Genomic DNA, 24,545 nt, shown 5'->3' on the forward strand with positions numbered 1-24,545 from the left:
TTATAAAAATAACAATATATAAATAATGATTATCAATAACAAGATATTATATAATAGGTAAAAAGAATAATAACAATATGGTTATAATAATTATATTAAATATGGTTCAAACAAATAGGTATAGTTTAAAATGTTTAAATATAAACAAATTTGGACTTTTTTTTTAAATATTGAATAGGAATAAAAAATTATAAATATTTTTTAATTGAAAAAACAAGAGTTACTTAAATCAAATACTTCACATCTATACATATTTATAAAATACTTATATATTAAAATATTGCACGGTGTTTACATAAACTTAATAAAAACAATTATTTTCGATAACCTAGTCATCTCTCTATTATTTATTTTTGGAATATAATAATATATTATTATAATTTTAATTTATAATATTATTATAATAACATTAAAATATTCAAGTTTAATATTTTTAAGCATATAATTGGCTCTAGTGCCTAGTTAGTTTGGGATCTAAATCTCTATTCTTTATTTTCTATTCTGTATACTAAAATAATTACTTGTAGATGAATAACATATATTAGAATATACAACAACATTCAATCAGCGTCATAGATGTCGGACGATTGCAGAAACTTAAGTAAACATAAAACCTTATTGACTTACAATATTTCATTAATTAATTAATTCAATTAATTCATAAGTTTAAACTTTATAATTCATACGTTTATATGACTACATGAGAAAGATATACAGTTTAGCACATATTTTTGTAATAAGCGATGAAAATTTAATTATTGTATTTGACTGATTATGTATTAATTTTCATTTAGTAACGGTTTTAAAACTCAATTAAATTAAGTACAATAATAATTATAATTAAAACTGATGTATAGAATATTATCAACAATAATAAAAAATAAACAGTTTAATAGGTATGTAGTTTATAAGTTCATTATATTTATTTAAAGAAAACAAATAACAAACATTATTTAGTTAGCGTATTATTTGATAATCATTATTTATAAATTATAATTATAAATTATAAAAATTAATAAATAATATCGACGTATAATTTAGCGGGTGAACGAAAGAATACCGTAAACGGCATAAACCCGCATTCAATTTGTGCTTTTTCACACCTACATATCATTTATTACTTATATATGACCCATACGAGCTAATACCAAACTGAGTTTAGAAAAGTATTCCGTGCCGTCACTAATTTAACCTTAAACCTAACATGAAGTGATTCAGAAGAAACTTGACGAGCTTTAATATTATTATAATTAATACAAATTAACACTGCACAGAAATACAGCCACAGAATAAATTAAATGTCATTAATTCTATTATTTAAGTATATGAGACTCTAATTATTAATATTAGAGGCTTGTGTTTTTAATATAATTATCATGATATAATATGTTTATTATTATAAATATTAATACTTATTATTTTAAATTGATTTCTTAGACACAAATATTGCCACTTATTAAAATACATAAAAAAATAGTTGGTCGACTAAACATAACAAATGAAAACACGTTATCTCGGTGACCCTGATTTTAATATTATATTTTGAGGTAGTTACATGATACATGCATTATCAAAACAGTTACTTTAAATACAGATTCGTTGCCGTATTAAAATTATCTATAAATATATATATATATATACTTTAGAATCAACTTATTTGGGACACCACATAAAAGGGACAATAATAATAGGGAAAGATTGGCCTAGTCCGGACATGTATCGGTTTGTTAGTTATTCGGTTAATATGCCCAATGTGTCCTAATTAAGCGGATTCTACTGTGTATAGATATTATACTATAATGCATTATTATTACCAGTAAACGCAACACTAACGAAAATAATAATAATTTATGTACACACGCAGATCCTTAATCACCGTAAGCAACCAATTATATAACATATCGTGGCAGTGAGACTAGCGGCAATGGTGAAATGGACAGCGGACAGTAGTACTGGCGAGTCGGACAGCGAACAGCGGTAAACGATTAATAGTAGAGGCGCGTTCGACTTTAATAGTGTCATATTAATTGGCAGAGACTGTGCGGGGTGATTTGGTTGGAATATAATTTTCAGCTGTGCCTATCAAGAATTTCCGGTACGATGTTGATGCGCGGACATCGACGGCGACCGGAAGCAGACATAATATTATAAACATGTATTAAAGACATATCTTTAACCGTGGACATAACCGATGAGGCGATAATTATAATACATTACCAGAACCTGTGCGATGCTGTACTTGCTGCCTCGTATTTTCTGTCATCGGATATCGACGTCCGAGTTATGTCGCCGGTGATCGCCGATTCCACAGCACTTTAATCGAATATTAATCACCACTGTCATCGTGGACAATAACATCACACACCGCATCTGTTTGCCGTCCGTTACTATCGTTACGCACAGTAAAAAAAAAAAAAATAACACTCGCAATATTCTTCCACCTTCGACCGGCCATAACTCAAAGTAATATTATATTTCGAGGTGACTAGTGCCGTATACTAAATATTCTTTTTAACCTTGTCCCGTCCGCGTACACTGTGTTATGCCATAGATTATTTGTAGTTTCAGTTATATCTAATTTTCGTTATATAGTCATTATGTGTTGTATATGTATTTAATAAGATAAAACACTTGGAGAGTACCGTAAGTAAAGAATTACTAAACAAACGACTCAATGTAATAGCGAGTTAAGCAATGTCTGGACTCCGGATACTACCAAAATACATAAGTCATCAGGATATATTTTATAAACTTAGTGTTGTATAATATCGAAAGAACGATCGCATAATAAAAAATTATTATTAGAATTAATATCCAGAATAAAGTATAAACATGGTACGACATTCTACACAAATTTTCTAAAACTTACACATGACGGCAAATAAAATTAATATGATTTTTAAATCGTTAATACATTAGTCATAAGTACCTAGCCTCGTTACTTAGATTTAATTAAATCATAATATCAATACAATCATCAAAAGTATTTAACTTATAACGTTTGTCTTATCACTATACTTATTGTTGAAAAAACACAAAAAAAACTTAATATGTAATTCGATATTAAAATAAATATGGTTTCTGATTTCAGCATTACAAAGTAGAAGCACACCGACGGCGTTGTCGAAGAAGAACTGTTGCCCGGATTCAATGCGGTGCACGATCAAAGGTTAGGTTCGAAACGGATGCGAGAGGTTCGTTGATCGTCAACGGCCATCACTAGCAGGACGTACAACCCGACGATGACGATGTGCGATTTACCGATCTGCCGGCAGTCGTGTCAGTCACGCAACACAGCGTCGTGGTGTGCGAGCCCACCCCGTTGTCGCCGAGTAACGGAAAATTTTCGTAGCGATCGGTAATTCACTGAAGTACACCGTGTGCAGGAGAGCGTCGCCTCGACCCGTCGGACCGTCACCACCAACGAATTATTGCCGGTGTATCGCGATGGCTGGTGACATGTGTGTGCGTCTCGACCCGTTGTTGTCTCCGAATGAAAAATCAGTACGACCTGTCGAAAACGATCACTAACCCGCCGGTGGCATCCGCGAAAATGCAGGATCTGGAGACTTGCATAAGAACACTGTTGTTGGCTGACAGTTGTTCGACAGTTTATTAAGTTATAACATATTATAATATTGTCAATTGAATCAACAATCTGTTTTTTTTTTTTAATATTATGTCTTATAATCATATAATATATATGTCACATTGTCATAACATTAATAGACAATGTACTTGAGGGTAATCGAAATACTTGGTATTGTGCTGTTACTTATCTGTGTGATTAACGATTATTATGATATATTAACTCAAAAAGTTGAAGAGGTCCCTGATTAGTGAGTTCTAGTGTATGCTTGGTGTGTAGGTAAGTGTATGTATGTAAATACTATAATTTAGGTACCTACTAATGTGATTTAAACTATTTCAATAAACGTATAGTTCAATCGAAATAAGTAAAATATAATTGTTAAAAAAAAAAAAACAAATAAAAATACAGTACAAATCGAAGTCATCCTTTAAAAATATTATACCTAAACTGGCCGATAAGGATGATAAACGTAGGTACATGCTGGATAACCTAACCTAACCTAATGCATTCTTCTTATAAATACGTAAATTTAGATATTAAGGTGAAAAACGTCAATAAATGAACAGGGACCGTGGGCGGCCGTAGTATAAAAAAAAAATATCGACTATTGGGTGTTTTTTTGCGCGTAAACCGTTTAAGGGACTCGTCCAACAATGCGTGTAAAGTTTTAGTGTGGAAAAATAAATCCTTCACCACGAAAACTTGCAAAACATTATTTTTCAAAAAAGTGGTTTTAGCGTACTTAGGTGGTTTAAATTTGGATTTTTGGCAGTTTTCTGGTATAGGAGGAAGTTCCGACGGTCCCTTAACCAGGTTTTCACGTTTTTAGAGTCATCGCGTGTAGGCTTCCGTCTGAAAAATACGTAAATTTAGATTTTTAGGTGAAAAACGTCAATAAATGAACAGGGACCGTGGGCGGCCGTAGTATAAAAAAAAAATATCGACTATTGGGTGTTTTTTTGCGCGTAAACCGTTTAAGGGACTCGTTTAACAATGCGTGTAAAGTTTTAGTGTGGAAAAATAAATCTTTCACCACGAAAACTTGCAAAACATTATTTTTCAAAAAAGTGGTTTTAGCGTACTTAGGTGGTTTAAATTTGGATTTTTGGCAGTTTTCTGGTATAGGAGGAAGTTCCGACGGTCCCTTAACCAGGTTTTCACGTTTTTAGAGTCATCGCGTGTAGGCTTACGTCTTAAAAATACGTAAATATCGATTTTAAGGTGAAAAACTGCAATAAATGAACAAAGGTTGAGGCCAGCCGTAGTATAAAAAAAAAATATCTACTATTGGGTGTTTTTTTGGGCGTAACCCGTTCAAGGGTCTCGTCCAACAATGCGTGTAAAGTTTTAGTGTGGAAAAATAAATCCTTCACCACGAAAACTTGCAAAACATTATTTTTCAAAAAAGTGGTTTTAGCGTACTTAGGTGGTTTAAATTTGGATTTTTGTCAGTTTTCTGGTATAGGAGGAAGTTCCGACGGTCCCTTAACCAGGTTTTCACGTTTTTAGAGTCATCGCGTGTAGGCTTCCGTCTGAAAAATACGTAAATTTAGATTTTTAGGTGAAAAACGTCAATAAATGAACAGGGACCGTGGGCGGCCGTAGTATAAAAAAAAAATATCGACTATTGGGTGTTTTTTTGCGCGTAAACCGTTTAAGGGACTCGTCCAACAATGCGTGTAAAGTTTTAGTGTGGAAAAATAAATCCTTCACCACGAAAACTTGCAAAACATTATTTTTCAAAAAAGTGGTTTTAGCGTACTTAGGTGGTTTAAATTTGGATTTTTGGCAGTTTTCTGGTATAGGAGGAAGTTCCGACGGTCCCTTAACCAGGTTTTCACGTTTTTAGAGTCATCGCGTGTAGGCTTACGTCTTAAAAATACGTAAATATCGATTTTAAGGTGAAAAACTGCAATAAATGAACAAAGGTTGAGGCCAGCCGTAGTATAAAAAAAAATATCTACTATTGGGTGTTTTTTTGGGCGTAAACCGTTCAAGGGTCTCGTCCAACAATGCGTGTAAAGTTTTAGTGTGGAAAAATAAATCTTTCACCACGAAAACTTGCAAAACATTATTTTTCAAAAAAGTGGTTTTAGCGTACTTAGGTGGTTTAAATTTGGATTTTTGGCAGTTTTCTGGTATAGGAGGAAGTTCCGACGGTCCCTTAACCAGGTTTTTACGTTTTTAGAGTCATCGCGTGTAGGCTTCCGTCTGAAAAATACGTAAATTTAGATATTAAGGTGAAAAACGTCAATAAATGAACAGGGACCGTGGGCGGCCGTAGTATAAAAAAAAAATATCGACTATTGGGTGTTTTTTTGCGCGTAAACCGTTTTAGGGACTCGTCCAACAATGCGTGTAAAGTTTTAGTGTGGAAAAATAAATCCTTCACCACGAAAACTTGCAAAACATTATTTTTCAAAAAAGTGGTTTTAGCGTACTTAGGTGGTTTAAATTTGGATTTTTGGCAGTTTTCTGGTATAGGAGGAAGGTCCGATGGTCCCTTAACCAGGTTTTCACGTTTTTAGAGTCATCGCGTGTAGGCTTACGTCTTAAAAATACGTAAATATCGATTTTAAGGTGAAAAACTGCAATAAATGAACAAAGGTTGAGGCCAGCCGTAGTATAAAAAAAAAATATCTACTATTGGGTGTTTTTTTGGGCGTAAACCGTTCAAGGGTCTCGTCCAACAATGCGTGTAAAGTTTTAGTGTGGAAAAATAAATCCTTCACCACGAAAACTTGCAAAACATTATTTTTCAAAAAAGTGGTTTTAGCGTACTTAGGTGGTTTAAATTTGGATTTTTGGCAGTTTTCTGGTATAGGAGGAAGTTCCGACGGTCCCTTAACCAGGTTTTTACGTTTTTAGAGTCTTCGCGTGTAGGCTTCCGTCTGAAAAATACGTAAATTTAGATATTAAGGTGAAAAACGTCAATAAATGAACAGGGACCGTGGGCGGCCGTAGTATAAAAAAAAAATATCGACTATTGGGTGTTTTTTTGCGCGTAAACCGTTTAAGGGACTCGTCCAACAATGCGTGTAAAGTTTTAGTGTGGAAAAATAAATCCTTCACCACGAAAACTTGCAAAACATTATTTTTCAAAAAAGTGGTTTTAGCGTACTTAGGTGGTTTAAATTTGGATTTTTGGCAGTTTTCTGGTATAGGAGGAAGTTCCGACGGTCCCTTAACCAGGTTTTCACGTTTTTAGAGTCATCGCGTGTAGGCTTACGTCTTAAAAACGTAAATATCGATTTTAAGGTGAAAAACTGCAATAAATGAACAAAGGTTGAGGCCAGCCGTAGTATAAAAAAAAAATATCGACTATTGGGTGTTTTTTTGGGCGTAAACCGTTCAAGGGTCTCGTCCAACAATGCGTGTAAAGTTTTAGTGTGGAAAAATAAATCCTTCACCACGAAAACTTGCAAAACATTATTTTTCAAAAAAGTGGTTTTAGCGTACTTAGGTGGTTTAAATTTGGATTTTTGGCAGTTTTCTGGTATAGGAGGAAGGTCCGACGGTCCCTTAACCAGGTTTTTACGTTTTTAGAGTCATCGCGTGTAGGCTTCCGTCTGAAAAATACGTAAATTTAGATTTTTAGGTGAAAAACGTCAATAAATGAACAGAGACCGTGGGCGGCCGTAGTATAAAAAAAAAATATCGACTATTGGGTGTTTTTTTGCGCGTAAACCGTTTAAGGGACTCGTCCAACAATGCGTGTAAAGTTTTAGTGTGGAAAAATAAATCCTTCACCACGAAAACTTGCAAAACATTATTTTTCAAAAAAGTGGTTTTAGCGTACTTAGGTGGTTTAAATTTGGATTTTTGGCAGTTTTCTGGTATAGGAGGAAGTTCCGACGGTCCCTTAACCAGGTTTTCACGTTTTTAGAGTCATCGCGTGTAGGCTTACGTCTTAAAAATACGTAAATATCGATTTTAAGGTGAAAAACTGCAATAAATGAACGAAGGTTGAGGCCAGCCGTAGTATAAAAAAAAAATATCGACTATTGGGTGTTTTTTTGGGCGTAAACCGTTTAAGGGTCTCGTCCAACAATGCGTGTAAAGTTTTAGTGTGGAAAAATAAATCCTTCACCACGAAAACTTGCAAAACATTATTTTTCAAAAAAGTGGTTTTAGCGTACTTAGGTGATTTAAATTTGGATTTTTGGCAGTTTTCTGGTATAGGAGGAAGGTCCGATGGTCTCTTAACCAGGTATTCACGTTTTTAGAGTCATCGCGTGTAGGCTTCCGTCTGAAAAATACGTAAATTTAGATTTTTAGGTGAAAACCGTCAATAAATGAACAGGGACCGTGGGCGGCCGTAGTATAAAAAAAAAATATCGACTATTGGGTGTTTTTTTGCGCGTAAACCGTTTAAGGGACTCGTCCAACAATGCGTGTAAAGTTTTAGTGTGGAAAAATAAATCTTTCACCACGAAAACTTGCAAAACATTATTTTTCAAAAAAGTGGTTTTAGCGTACTTAGGTGGTTTAAATTTGGATTTTTGGCAGTTTTCTGGTATAGGAGGAAGTTCCGACGGTCCCTTAACCAGGTTTTCACGTTTTTAGTGTCATAGGTTAGGTTAGGTTAGGTAAGGTGGTTAAGTTAGGTAGGTTAGGTTAGGTTAGGTTAGATTAAAATTTGAATATTTGGCAGTTAGGTTAGGGTTAGGTTAGGTTAGGTTAGGTGGTAAGGTTAGGTTAGGGTTAGGTTAGGTTAGGGTTAGTGTTAGGTTAGGTTAGGTTAGGTTTAAATTTGGATATTTGGCAGTTTTCTGGTATAGGAGGAAGGTCCGATGGTCCCTTAACCAGGTTTTCACGTTTTTAGAGTCATCGCGTGTAGGCTTACGTCTTAAAAATACGTAAATATCGATTTTAAGGTGAAAAACTGCAATAAATGAACAAAGGTTGAGGCCAGCCGTAGTATAAAAAAAAAATATCTACTATTGGGTGTTTTTTTGGGCGTAAACCGTTCAAGGGTCTCGTCCAACAATGCGTGTAAAGTTTTAGTGTGGAAAAATAAATCCTTCACCACGAAAACTTGCAAAACATTATTTTTCAAAAAAGTGGTTTTAGCGTACTTAGGTGGTTTAAATTTGGATTTTTGGCAGTTTTCTGGTATAGGAGGAAGTTCCGACGGTCCCTTAACCAGGTTTTTACGTTTTTAGAGTCTTCGCGTGTAGGCTTCCGTCTGAAAAATACGTAAATTTAGATATTAAGGTGAAAAACGTCAATAAATGAACAGGGACCGTGGGCGGCCGTAGTATAAAAAAAAAATATCGACTATTGGGTGTTTTTTTGCGCGTAAACCGTTTAAGGGACTCGTCCAACAATGCGTGTAAAGTTTTAGTGTGGAAAAATAAATCCTTCACCACGAAAACTTGCAAAACATTATTTTTCAAAAAAGTGGTTTTAGCGTACTTAGGTGGTTTAAATTTGGATTTTTGGCAGTTTTCTGGTATAGGAGGAAGTTCCGACGGTCCCTTAACCAGGTTTTCACGTTTTTAGAGTCATCGCGTGTAGGCTTACGTCTTAAAAACGTAAATATCGATTTTAAGGTGAAAAACTGCAATAAATGAACAAAGGTTGAGGCCAGCCGTAGTATAAAAAAAAAATATCGACTATTGGGTGTTTTTTTGGGCGTAAACCGTTCAAGGGTCTCGTCCAACAATGCGTGTAAAGTTTTAGTGTGGAAAAATAAATCCTTCACCACGAAAACTTGCAAAACATTATTTTTCAAAAAAGTGGTTTTAGCGTACTTAGGTGGTTTAAATTTGGATTTTTGGCAGTTTTCTGGTATAGGAGGAAGGTCCGATGGTCCCTTAACCAGGTTTTCACGTTTTTAGAGTCATCGCGTGTAGGCTTACGTCTTAAAAATACGTAAATATCGATTTTAAGGTGAAAAACTGCAATAAATGAACAAAGGTTGAGGCCAGCCGTAGTATAAAAAAAAAATATCTACTATTGGGTGTTTTTTTGGGCGTAAACCGTTCAAGGGTCTCGTCCAACAATGCGTGTAAAGTTTTAGTGTGGAAAAATAAATCCTTCACCACGAAAACTTGCAAAACATTATTTTTCAAAAAAGTGGTTTTAGCGTACTTAGGTGGTTTAAATTTGGATTTTTGGCAGTTTTCTGGTATAGGAGGAAGGTCCGACGGTCCCTTAACCAGGTTTTTACGTTTTTAGAGTCATCGCGTGTAGGCTTCCGTCTGAAAAATACGTAAATTTAGATTTTTAGGTGAAAAACGTCAATAAATGAACAGAGACCGTGGGCGGCCGTAGTATAAAAAAAAAATATCGACTATTGGGTGTTTTTTTGCGCGTAAACCGTTTAAGGGACTCGTCCAACAATGCGTGTAAAGTTTTAGTGTGGAAAAATAAATCCTTCACCACGAAAACTTGCAAAACATTATTTTTCAAAAAAGTGGTTTTAGCGTACTTAGGTGGTTTAAATTTGGATTTTTGGCAGTTTTCTGGTATAGGAGGAAGTTCCGACGGTCCCTTAACCAGGTTTTCACGTTTTTAGAGTCATCGCGTGTAGGCTTACGTCTTAAAAATACGTAAATATCGATTTTAAGGTGAAAAACTGCAATAAATGAACGAAGGTTGAGGCCAGCCGTAGTATAAAAAAAAAATATCGACTATTGGGTGTTTTTTTGGGCGTAAACCGTTTAAGGGTCTCGTCCAACAATGCGTGTAAAGTTTTAGTGTGGAAAAATAAATCCTTCACCACGAAAACTTGCAAAACATTATTTTTCAAAAAAGTGGTTTTAGCGTACTTAGGTGATTTAAATTTGGATTTTTGGCAGTTTTCTGGTATAGGAGGAAGGTCCGATGGTCTCTTAACCAGGTATTCACGTTTTTAGAGTCATCGCGTGTAGGCTTCCGTCTGAAAAATACGTAAATTTAGATTTTTAGGTGAAAACCGTCAATAAATGAACAGGGACCGTGGGCGGCCGTAGTATAAAAAAAAAATATCGACTATTGGGTGTTTTTTTGCGCGTAAACCGTTTAAGGGACTCGTCCAACAATGCGTGTAAAGTTTTAGTGTGGAAAAATAAATCTTTCACCACGAAAACTTGCAAAACATTATTTTTCAAAAAAGTGGTTTTAGCGTACTTAGGTGGTTTAAATTTGGATTTTTGGCAGTTTTCTGGTATAGGAGGAAGTTCCGACGGTCCCTTAACCAGGTTTTCACGTTTTTAGTGTCATAGGTTAGGTTAGGTTAGGTAAGGTGGTTAAGTTAGGTAGGTTAGGTTAGGTTAGGTTAGATTAAAATTTGAATATTTGGCAGTTAGGTTAGGGTTAGGTTAGGTTAGGTTAGGTGGTAAGGTTAGGTTAGGGTTAGGTTAGGTTAGGGTTAGTGTTAGGTTAGGTTAGGTTAGGTTTAAATTTGGATTTTTGGCAGTTTTCTGGTATAGGAGGAAGTTCCGACGGTCCCTTAACCAGGTTTTCACGTTTTTAGTGTCATAGGTTAGGTTAGGTTAGGTAAGGTGGTTAAGTTAGGTAGGTTAGGTTAGGTTAGGTTAGATTAAAATTTGAATATTTGGCAGTTAGGTTAGGGTTAGGTTAGGTTAGGTTAGGTGGTAAGGTTAGGTTAGGGTTAGGTTAGGTTAGGGTTAGTGTTAGGTTAGGTTAGGTTAGGTTTAAATTTGGATATTTGGCAGTTTTCTGGTATAGGAGGAAGGTCCGACGGTCCCTTAACCAGGTTTTCACGTTTTTAGAGTCATCGCGTGTAGGCTTCCGTCTTAAAAATACGTAAATATCGATTTTAAGGTGAAAAACTGCAATAAATGATCAAAGATTGAGGCCAGCCGTAGTAATAAAAAAAAAATATCGACTATTGGGTGTTTTTTTGGGCGTAAACCGTTCAAGGGACTCGTCCAACAATGCGTGTAAAGTTTTAGTGTGGAAAAATAAATCCTTCACCACAAAAACTTGCAAAACATTATTTTTCAAAAAAGTGGTTTTAGCGTACTTAGGTAGTTTAAATTTGGATTTTTGGCAGTTTTCTGGTATAGGAGGAAGGTCCGAAGGTCCCTTAACCAGGTTATCACGTTTTTAGAGTCATCGCGTGTAGGCTTCCGTCTTAAAAATACGTAAATATCGATTTTAAGGTGAAAAACTGCAATAAATGAACAAAGGTTGAGGCCAGCCGTAGTAATAAAAAAAAATATCGACTATTGGGTGTTTTTTTGCGCGTAAACCGTTTAAGGGACTCGTCCAACAATGCGTGTAATGTTTTAGTGTGGAAAAATAAATCCTTCACCACGAAAACTTGCAAAACATTATTTTTCAAAAAAGTGGTTTTAGCGTACTTAGGTGGTTTAAATTTTGATATTTGGAAGTTAGGTTAGGTAAGTTAGGGTTAGGTTAGGTTAGGTTAGTTATGTTATGTTAGGTTAGGTTAGGTTAGTGACCCGGCGTCCTTCGGGAGGCATGGGCATGCCACCGGGCGCGTCCCCAGGTTGCGGATAGGGGAAAGTCCTACAGATATGTAGGACAGCCGCGAGATAAGCCACACCTTCGGGATGGACGAATAAGCGGTCGCGGACAAGCTCACCACCGGGGGAGCGATCGACCCCCGGTGTCTCGGTAGATCAGGAGCACGAACGGAAAACAAACAGACGAAGTGAGGCAGACTTCGTCAGTGGGCGGCCAAGCCACTACAATCATTATGAACATTACAACCAACAATAACGAATCTCGTCCCGGAGCCCTCCTACAGGGAGGGGTCGGACTCCGGGAGACGGCGACTGGGGGTGGCTCGCCCCAGGAGTCGTTATCGGCAAGCCAAATCCCGAGTGAGGGAGTGTCCAGCATGGCTCCTCCACTCGGCAATACTACTGCTGAGACGATAAGGAAAACGGAAACAACAGGAGATACGGACAACGGATTTGACTCAGTGACGCTGGCAACGGCTAGCAGATCAACGGATAAGGAGACTCTGCAAGACCGCGGACGCCTAAACAAGCCTCCTAGAACCATAAATATAGGGAATCTTAAAGAAGAAGAACTTCTAGTTATGATCCAGGGGTACATCAATTCGATGTCAGAGTTTGCCGAAAAAACGCGCAACGTTCATAAAGAACTGAAGGACACCCTGAAAAACACAGGAATAGTGATGAAGCAGTATGTCAAAGTCAAATCCACGGGACGAAATACAAACGCGATAAGCAATATCAATACGAAGATGAATGATGCCTCATCGCAGACAGATATTGTCACTGAAACCAAGAGGCGGAGCAATGACGTATCCAAACCGTGCGAAACGAGATGCCAAGAGCCCGAGCTCCTTGGAGCGATGTCGGAACTCAAGGAGATGATCCAAACCCAGAATGTAGCCATCGCCGAAATGGCGGAACACATGAGCGCCATAGGGGAAATACAAAAGGAGCAACAGCTACAGCAACAACACCTACGGCAGCAGTTACAGCAACATCAACAACAGCAGCCAAAGGTGACGTCTCCGAAGGAGGAATCGCAGAAGAGCCCAAAGAGTCAACCGAGCCAGGAGAAGGAGGCACAGAGCCCTGAACCAACAACCAAAAGGCAGGCTCAGAGACAACGGATGAAGCGGAAGCAGAAGACAAACACGGACGAGCAAGAGCCACCAGAGGAGAACCAGCTGCCTGCTCCCAACTATGAGGAAACCGGTAAAACCGACTGGCATACGGTCAAGAAAAAAGGCACTGGGAAAAAACTGGCCAAAGTTGCACCATATGCAATCATAATAAAAATAACTGAGGACAAGACATACGCCGACACACTAAGAAGCCTGAAGAAAGGCCTTAACGACGCCGGGCTAACGGATGAAGTTGGAATGTCAAGGAGAACAAGGAGCGGAGATCTGTTCTTACAGCTAAAAAAGAAAACTAACAAAACCTCCCAGGTAAGAACCATTGCAGGAGACATAACAGGAGCCGAAACATATCTGAAAACAACCACGGCCGCGGTAGAGATACGAGGCCTGGACACAGATGCAACTCCAGAAGACTTAGTCGCTGCAATATCTGCTAGAATAACGAACGCTATCACAATAGATGACATAAAGGCGATCAAACCCGGCAACGGAGGGAAATCAATAGCAGTGGTCATTCTTCCGGCTAGAGCAGCCAATGAACTAGCTAGAGGACCGCGGCTGCGTATCGGCTGGGCATCATGCTCGATACGAATACGTACTCCAATGAACAGATGCGCACAATGTCTTGACTTTGGGCACAATAAAAGTGCATGTGCCGGACCCGACCGCACAGGAATATGCCTCAATTGCTGGAAGTGAGGACACACGAAAAAGGACTGTGACGCGAGGCCAAAGTGTGGCCTGTGTGAAGAAAACGGTGACGAAGACAAAGGGGACCACTTTTCTGGAAGTGGTAAATGCCTGACCTTCAAGCGATTCCTAGCGAACGGCGGGAACAAACGATGACCAGAATACTACAAGTAAACCTCAACTGCTGCAAGGTGGCGCAGCAACTGCTTTTGCAGACAGCCACCGAAAAGAAAGCTGATGTGATAATCATATGTGAGCAGAACAAGACACTGCCACATTGGTACTCGGACACTGATGGGAAAGCCGCGATCGCTACGCATCAGGCGATAATCCCAGAGGAAATAGGCAAACCAGGTAGAGGGTATGTGTGGGTCAGAATACGAGGGATCCGAATATACTCTTGCTACGTCTCCCCAAACATCACGATGGATGATTACAAGGATTTCATAGAGCGACTAGAGACAAGCATACGATCGGGATCCGGAGAAGTCTTACTAGCTGGAGACTTCAATGCAAAACACGCTGAATGGGGCTCAGCAGTAAGCGACCAAAGAGGACACGTGCTAGCATCCCTGGCCGCCTCACTGAACCTAAACGTGTGCAACCTCGGAAACACCCCAACGTTTGAAAGAGGCTCGAGCCAGTCCATCCTCGACCTGACGTTCGCCTCGCCGCTGACAGCGCGAGAAATAGCCGATTGGAGCGTATTAGACGAGGAAACGAGAAGTGACCATAAATACATCTTCTACAGGATGGGTATACATGGTGAAAGACGTAGCAACTGCCCCATAGGATGGAGCCGGAAGAAGCTCGATTCACAAAAAATCAAAGACTACTTAGACGGCAAGGAGATGCCAAGAAATGCCCACCAGCTTATGGAATACATCACGGGAGCGTGCGACGCGGCTATGCCGAGGGTAAAGCCCACACGCAGTTACCACAAACCGCAATTCTGGTGGACAGATGAGATAGCCGAACTAAGGAAGGCATCGTTAACGGCAAGAAGGCGATACCAAAAAGCAGCAAAGAGAGGCCCCGCTGAAGAACAAAAACGAGTATTCAAAGAAGCCAAGAAAAGTCTACGGCTAGCAATAAGGAGAAGCCAAGAAAACTGCTGGAAGAATCTGTGCGCCGAAGTTGACCGCGACCCATGGGGGACACCATACAGGACAGTTATGAGAAAAATAGGTAAGCGGCAACCGGTACCTACGAAAATGATCCCCGCCATAATAGCTGAACTATTCCCGACTCATCCGGCGATAGAAGAAAACCCAAATCGGCAGACGGCGACAATACCCGCAGTCACGCTACAAGAAGTGCAATTGGCGAGTAAGAGATTACTTCCAGGGAAAGCACCTGGACCGGACGGGGTGCCGAACGAAGCGCTGAAGGTGGCTGTCAGGACACACCCGACGATGTTCCAAGAAGTATACAGCCAATGCCTAAACGAAGGAATCTTCCCAGATCCATGGAAACGAGCAAGATTAGTGTTACTGCGGAAGGGGGACAAACCGGCAGACCAACCATCAAGCTACCGTCCCCTGTGCATGCTGGACACAACTGGGAAGCTGTACGAGCGAATAATCTGTAACCGCCTAGAGGAAGCCATGGTTAAGGAAAAGACAGAACTAGCAGATAACCAGTATGGCTTCAGGAAAAGGCGATCTACGATCGACGCTATTAGCAAAGTCATGGAGGTAGTAGCGGAAGCCGGAAGGGGGACGATATATCAAAGGCAACTCTGCGTCCTGATCACGCTTGACGTAGCTAACGCCTTCAATTCGGCATCGTGGAGATCAATAACACAAGCGATGGTTTCCAAAAGAATACCAGAGTATCTCATAAACGTAATCAGGAACTACTTCTGCGAGAGGAAGATACTCCATGGCGAAGCTCAGGAAGAGGTAAAGCTCTCAAGCGGAGTGCCACAGGGATCCGTCCTCGGCCCTCTGCTGTGGAGTATGATGTATGATAGCCTTCTCACCACGAAAATGCCAGAAGGAGTTAACCTGGTTGGATTTGCAGACGATGTGGCCGTAGTCGTGAGATCGTGGAGGGTCGAACATCTGGAAGACGTCGCCAACGAAGCTCTAGCAATAATTCACGACTGGCTAAACGCGCATCAGCTGAACCTAGCCGCACAGAAGACGGAGGCAGTTATGGTGACGAGGAAAAAGGGGTACCGGAGGCCAACGTTCAAGGTAGGAGGCCAACAAATCATGACAAAAAATTCCGTTAGATATCTTGGCATAGAAATAGATTCGGGACGGAGGTTTAAAGTGCACGAACAGACGGTCGGCGCTAAAGCGATGAAAACTGCACAGGCCCTGTCAAGGATCCTGCCTAATATCGGAGGTTCAACTACGGCTAAGAGGCAACTACTATCAAGTGTTGTCCATAGCCAATTGTTATACGCTGCGCCGATATGGGAACCACTACTAGATCGGAGAGCAGACAGCGACATCCCGATAAAGGGAGAAGCCGCCGCACACATGAAGGCAGCACAACGGCTGATGGCGTTGAGGGTCACCAGAGCATACTGTACGGTATCCTACGAAGCGGCAACGGTGATAGCCGCAATGCCCCCGATCACGCTGGTAGCGAAAGAGCGGTCTATAGCTCATAAAGCCACGAATCGAAGTCATGCGCTAAATGAAGCCAGAAAGGAGACGATGAAGGCATGGCAACAGCAATGGGACCAGGCGGATAAGGGAAGGTGGACGCATACCCTGATACGAGACGTGGGAAAATGGACCGGGAGGAGACACGGGGATATAGATTACTACCTGACGCAAGCCCTAACAGGCCACGGATGCTTTAATGCATACCTGTTTAAAATAAAGAAAATCGAATCACCGTTGTGCTCACTGTGCAACACAGCTAGCGATGATGCCTACCACACCCTACTCCAGTGTGACGCATTCGGAAACTGGCGACGTCAACTATGTGGAGAAGTGGGAGAAGACGTCACAGAGGGCAACTTAATAGAACTGATGCTGCAAGGAAAGCACAAATGGCGGATAATATCAGAATTCATCAACAGAGTGATGAAGCTGAAAATCGAAGACGAAAGAAGACGACAAACGGAACAATCTAATTAAGGTTATTATTTGTGCGCCGAACGGCGAAAGTAGAAAATAGAGCCCTCAAAACACTGTAAATATATATTAATGTAACGTTAACTGTAAGAAGGGTAGATAAGGGATTGTCTTGCCACCCTTCAAAAGAGATGTAATTTGTTGTTATTCAATAAATGATGGTAGCGGCCTCTACGCTTTGCTAACGCAGTTCGGAGGGCGTTTACCGATACCGTATGTAAAAAAAAAAAAAAAAAAAAAAGGGTTAGGTAAGGTGGTTAAGTTAGGTAGGTTAGGTTAGGTTAGGTTAGGTTAGGTAAGGTTAGGGTTAGGTAAGGTGGTTAAGTTAGGTAGGTTAGGTTAGGTTAGGTTAGGTTAGATTAAAATTTGAATATTTGGCAGTTAGGTTAGGGTTAGGTTAGGTTAGGTGGTTAGGTTAGGTTTAAATTTGGATAGGTTAGGTTAGGTTAGGTTAGGGTTAGGATAGGTGGTTAGGTAAGGTTAGGTTAGGTGGTAAGGTTAGGTTAGGTTAGGTTTAAATTTGGATAGGTTAGGTTAGGTTAGGTTAGGGTTAGGATAGGTGGTTAGGTTAGGTAGGTTAGGTGGTTAGGTTAGGTTAGGTAGGTTAGGGTAGGGTTAGGTTAGGTTAGGTTAGGTAAGTTTAGGTTTAAATTTGGATATTTGGCAGTTTTCTGGTATAGGAGGAAGGTCCAACGGTCTCTTAACCAGGTTTTCACGTTTTTAGAGTCATCGCGTGTAGGCTTTCGTCTTAAAAATACGTAAATATCGATTTTAAGGTGAAAAACTGCAATAAATGAACAAAGGTTGAGGCCAGCCGTAGTATAAAAAAAAAATATCGACTATTGGGTGTTTTTTTGGGCTTAAACCGTTCAAGGGTCTAGTCCAACAATGCGTGTAAAGTTTTAGTGTGGAAAAATAAATCCTTCACCACGAAAACTTGTGAACCATTATTTATCAAAAAAGTGGTTTTTACCGTACTTAGGTGGTTTAAATTTGGATTTTCGGCAATTTTCTGATATAGGAGGAAGGTTCGACGGTCCCTAGTACAGGTTTCCACGTTTTTAGAGTCATCGCGTGTACTCTTCGGTCTGAAAAATACGTAAAATTAGATTTTTAGGTGAAAAACGTCAAAAAACGAACAGGGGCCGTGGGCGGCCGTAGTATATAAAAAAAATATTGACTATTTTGTGTTTTTTTGCTCGTAAACCGTCGTAGGAACCCGTCCGACGATGCGTGTAATGTTTCAGAGTCGAAAATTAAATCCTTCACCACGAAAACTTGTGAACCATTATTTTTCAAAAAAGTGGTTTTTACCGTACTTAGGTGGTTTAAATTTGGATTTTCGGCAATTTTCTGATATAGGAGGAAGGTTCGACGGTCCCTAGTACAGGTTTCCACGTTTTTAGAGTTATCGCGTGTACTCTTCGGTCTGAAAATTACGTAAATTTAGATTTTTAGGTGAAAAACGTCAATAAATGAACAGAAATCGTGGGGGGCCGTAATATGAAAAAAAAATATCGACTATTTGGCGACTTTTTGCGCGTAATCCGTTTTAAGAACTCGTCCGACGTTGCGTGTAAAGTTTCAGAGTCGAAAAATAAATCCTTCACCACGAAAACTTGCGAACCATTATTTTTCAAAAATGTGGTTTTTACCCTACTTAGGTGGTTTAAATTGGGATTTTCGGCAATTTTCTGATATAGGAGAAGGTCCGACGTTCCCTTGTAAAGGTTTCCACGTTTTTAGAGTCATCGCATGTACTCTTTGGTCTGAAAAATACGTAAATTTAGATTTTTAGGTGAAAAATGTCAAAAAATTAACAGGGGCCGTGGGCGGCCGTAGTATATAATGAATCTACTGTAATAGGTAAGGTCATTATATCGGTATAACTGAACTGCACACTTTTTTCGGCCACCCAAAGACCTTAGTGACATGGTGGTAAGCTATAAAAGCACCGCGGTTAAAGACGCCGCCCGACTACAATACTCTAAATATTACTGTGATTGTGGCACATTACTATGCCTTCGAAAATTGTTCACAGGTCAGCTTTGCGGTGGTTAACGGCAATAACAATCAAATAACATTCCGGTCTATATCTGAGCCTGCGACACCCGTGAATTCGTCACACGATGAGGCGCCGGAGAACGTAGGCTGGTGATTTGTCGTCAAACTCCGTAGTGCCTCCTCTTTTTCATACTCCCGATCCTGAATCACCACATGCGAAGGTTTTACCGAAGTAACACAATTTTACGGACGTCGTCGGTTCTTCCACAATCACATTGTATCATTGTGTAATTCCATGCTTTTTATGTTAACGCTGCGAAAAAACTTAATATATTATAACGATAATTTAATTGTATAATAATCAGAATATTTATTGGTAAAAAAAATATGTCGTATTCCTATGTTGATTATAAGCTGTATTTAAATTTAATAGTAAAAAACTATATTAAACTTATTAAATATTCTGTTGTTTATGTTATAACTTAATAGTAACATACTAAGTACTGACATAGGTATACTTTTATTTGCAAAAAAAAAAAGGTGAATGAATAATACCATTGATTTCTGTTTGATTTTAAAATTTTGGCGGAACATTATTTATAGCTGTGTAGTGCTTATATACAAATCAACTGGATGCCGTTATCAGTCAATTACCCACTAAAAATTTGTCTGTGATTGCTGCTGACCAATGTCTCCTACCGTGATTCTGATAATCTATACTATAAGGCACCAGGTCGTTAAAGTCTATGTGTCCTAAGTCGTTGAACGTTTTCGTTATATTGTAATCAAATTGTCTGTACAATGCGCCGTACAAGACGAGTAATGTGATACACGTCATAATGTATGACTATTATATATATATTTATTTGGTCATTTTAGCTTTAAATATAGGTGTTGTTAGCTATAGATACTTACTAAACAATATAAATTATGTATTAATCATTCTTTACCATGGACACCTTTTGGCGATTTGAAAAAAAACTAATTTTATGTATTATTAATAGCGTAAGAATGTGTTAGACTTGAGAAACATGTTGGCAATAGCGGAAGTATATTCTTTAGTGCCCCTGGTGATGAATCTTGAAAAAAGCACTTATTACCAATTACAAATATTGACATATGTACGTAGTTAATAATAATAATTAACAGTATTAGGACCTGTGTGGTGGCTTTCCGCAGACTACAGAGTCCTGTCACTGTAATTTACACCTGCATTCGCTGTGGTTGGAGGCAAGCAATAGATAGTTACTATTATTGCCCCATTGACTGCGCCGGAGATATCAATTAGTACAACTCCGGAATACTTTAACTATGCACTATTGACAGATACTAATACCGACCGATATGTATTTGGGGATGTCTTTCACCTTAAATGTACAAGTCTGCCCGGGTGGGTTTTGCTGTAGCAAGATCAGGTGAAAAACTGTTGCGCTGTGGTGGGTCGTACGGCCTTTTATACTCGGGTTATCGGAAATCCCGGTTTCTCTGACGGATCTGCAAAGCACAGTCGCTGATAACGATACAAAATTATGATATATTAATAGGTATGCAAATAATACTTTAATTTAAAAAAAATATAATAACAATAGTATGTCATGCGATTAAAATTATAATAATAATAAAAATGAAAATATATAAATAATGATTATCAATAACAAGGTATTATATAATAGGTAATAAGTAATAATAACAATATGATTATAATAGGTATATTAAATATGGTTTAAACATATAGGTATAGTTTAAAATGTATAAATATATACAAATTTAGACTTTTTTTTACGAATAAAAAGTTATAAATATTTATTAATTGAAAAAACCAAGAGTTACTTAAAACAAATACTAGAAATCTATACATATTTATAAAATACTTATATATTAAAATAAATATGGTTTCTGATTTCAGCATTACAAAGTAGAAGCACACCGACGGCGTTGTCGAACAAGATTGGTTGCCCGGATTCAATGCGGTGCACGATCAAAGGTCAGGTTCGAAACGGACGCGCGAGGTTCGGTGATCATCAACGGCCATCACTAGCAGGACGTACAATCCGACGACGACGATGTGCGATTTACCGATCTGCCGGCAGTCGTGTCAGTCACGCAGCACACCGTCGTGGTGTGCGAGCCCACCGCGTCTGTCGCCGAGTCACAGGCAATTTTCGTAGCGATCGGTAATTCACCGAAGTACAACGTGTCCAGGAGAGCGTCGCTTCGACCCGACAGACCGTCCCCACCGACGAATTATTGCCGGTGTATCGCGATGGCTGGTGACATGTGTGTGCGTCTAGACCCTTTGTTGTCTTCGAAGGAAAAATCAATACGACTTGTCGAAAACGATCATTAACCCGCCGGTGGTATCCACAAAAATGCAGGATCCTGTTTCAATGTACGTAGTGTTCAATCGAAAGAAGTGAAATATTAAAATTAAAAAAAAAAAAACAATTAAAAGTACAGTACAAATCCAAGTCGTCCTTTAAATATATTATACCTTTACTAGCCGATTAGGATGATAAACATATATGCTGGCTAGTATTACAAACATCGCAATAACTGTCGCATGGAAAATGTTCGAAATTCTTAGTGCCTATGACGGATGAAATTTATTTCGAGTTTATTTTCATTTCAACAGTCCTAGACGTTTAACATCATTCCTACTTTTTCTCCACATTAAGCCACATATTAATATTAATAATAATGTACCTGTCTTATAAAATTTGACTTTATTAATAACGGCTTTAGCATTATCCATGTTAATCTACTCAATTGGTAAGTGTTATAAACATTATTCAAAGCATGATGCCACTATGCACGCAGAACAACAGCCGTAGTACATCCGACGTACATCACACGTTGTTCAAAGATATTACAATTGCAGAAGTCTTAAAAATTGTCATGAGCCAACCAGAAGACGTCATTATGGAAACACCGGAGATTGACACATTGGAGTTGGTCAACAAAGAACCAATTTTTCGAGCTTTACGCAAGAGATATTTAAAAAAAGTGACTGCAAAATAGGTTCAATAGTTAGTAGCTCAAATTACCAAAGAGAACACTATATGTATGAATACACCCGAAAACAATTTGTAACCAATGAAAAAAATATACAACCAGATATAGGTATTAATAAGTGTATTACTGTAGCAGTAGTTTAATGAGCTTGATTGGACTGGAATATGTAAAATGGTCAGAAAAATCAATATTCTGCTTCCTAGGGCCGCAATTATTTATGTATTTATGTTACGGGCAAAAAAAGTCGATCATTGTGCACTTCGGCCGATTGTGTACATTGCCCAATTTGATTTGATCATCGTAGGTTAAATATTGATTATAACAAAAACTAAATAAAAAATCTTACTGGGTACATAAATAATCATAAATTAATTTTAAATAGACGCTTCAAATATTAGTTTTTACATCTATTAGGTATTCAATTAGGTTCATACAACTGAACAGTTAATATAATTAACCAAACGTTTTTGGACATGATTAAAATTAATACTTTTTAGTATTAAAATATAATCATGATTGTTAATTATTACAAAGTAATAATGTAAAGCACATAGAAATAGATTATTTTACATTATTTTACTTAATTTATTATTATACTTACATCACAATTGCGGTACTTTGAATTGCAAAGTCGACCATATTTTTTACATTTACACCAACTGCTGGTACTTAATGTATTGCAAGTACACCTAGTATACTTTCAAGTCGTGACTACCCGATTTAGAACTTTGCTTGACATTTCATCTTTTAAGAAATTTGTACTGTTGGTACCTCATTAACCTGGATAAACACCGCTTTGCATATCGTGAGTAGCAATAGTGTTCGCGCAATATAGTATTGTGTGGTACATTATTGTTGAGATTCGGATCGGTTTTTATTATGATCGTTTACGAGTGTCTCGTATGAATAAAATATCCAAGTATAGTTTTCTAGTGATTTTGTTATGTATTAATGTTATTCGATATAAATATGTGCAACGTTTTGTATTTAATTTACTTTGTCCTTTTTCCAAGCAATCTTGTACAATTCCAATATTAATATTCTAACATTATTGGTATAATACATTATTTTATATAGTAATTTTAGTAACTTCTATTTTTATTAAGGTGCCGCAAAACTCAAGTTTGATAGGTGTGTATAAACATTTTAGCGGGCCTGATTGTACTTAGGTTAATAAAGGTAATGGATGAACTGCACTCATTTAAAAATACGGTAAATATCGAACTACACTCGGGTTCAAAAAGCAGTGCAGTTCTACTCCGCCGTCAGTGTACTAATAATTTGTAATGCTGACTATCAAAGTCTAAATAAAACAAAACCATATTTATTTTAATATCGAATAACATATTATGTTCATACTTATGTAACTATACTACCTCGCCGTCATTTTTCTACAATAAGTATCGTGATAGGGCAAACATTATAAATTAAATACTTTTAATGTTGTATTTATATTATGATTTAACTAAATCTAAGTAACGAGGCTAGGTACTTATGATTAATATATTAACGATTTATAAATCATATTAATTTTATTGGCTGTCATATTTAAGCTTTAAAAAATTTGTTTAGACTGTAGTGCCATGTTTATACTTTATTCTAGATATTAATTCTAATAATAATTTTTTATTAGGCGGTCGTTATTTCGATATTATACAACACTAAGTTTATAAAATATATTATTCTCATGGAATATATTTTGGTAGTATCAAGACTTTGCTTAACTCGCTAATAAATTGAGTCCAATTCGTGCACCGATTGGCCGACAAATCAATTTACCGTCACCCGATTTTTCGACATACTATATTATGATGAATTATACTTACTAATTAAACTATATCATTTTTTATTGTTTTAAATTATTTTTATAAATCACGATTATTGTTCAAGTTAAATATTAAAACTATAAATTAACATTATAAGCTTCTGTTTTATAAATGAAAATGAAATATTATTGCATTTAAGTGTTCCGAAATGCAAATCGTACCATTTTGTAACCTAAAATTATAATTTAAAATGTTAGAAAAAAATGTATTATTATATATCATAAACGCTTTACCTATCTTTTAAAAATGATAACCTTTTTCCTAATTGTCTATATTTAGTTTTAATATTTTGTGATCCATTGCATTTTTTTTTGTGCTATAAGGTCAAGCTCGAAGTTTGGTTGTTAGTTATTTAGCTCTTTGATTAAAATAAAAATATTTGGCTTTTGTCTACCAACAGCTGTATTAAGAGCTCCATGGCATGTTTCAAGGTGGTATATGGTGCTTGCTCCATCTGTATTAAAATGATTACTCATATTTTTATTAAATAGACAAATATCTGGATCCAAGAATGTTATGGTAAAATAATTTAATTATTTTAGCACAACTAAAATAATAATAATAAAAAAAAAGTTTTGCTATGTTAAAACAAAGAAGACGAACACCTTTTTTAATATTATCGGCAAAAGTTTAATCGTAAGATTTTGAACTGACCAATTTCAAAATCTATTTGGAAACAAGTAGGATTGAACATTAATCCATTTCTCAATGCCGCTTCTTTTATTATTTCAAACGTTCTCAAA

The 24,545-nt window shown here is 37.5% G+C and overlaps 1 pseudogene; it reads right to left on the reverse strand.

The window, feature by feature from the left end:
• Positions 1-23,907: 23,907 nt before the first annotated feature.
• LOC113550277 lies at positions 23,908-24,278 on the reverse strand (annotated as a pseudogene).
• Between the last annotated feature and the right edge of the window lie 267 nt (positions 24,279-24,545).

The sequence above is a fragment of the Rhopalosiphum maidis genome, chromosome 1 (assembly GCF_003676215.2).
Source record: "Rhopalosiphum maidis isolate BTI-1 chromosome 1, ASM367621v3, whole genome shotgun sequence".
NCBI lineage: Eukaryota > Metazoa > Arthropoda > Insecta > Hemiptera > Aphididae > Rhopalosiphum > Rhopalosiphum maidis.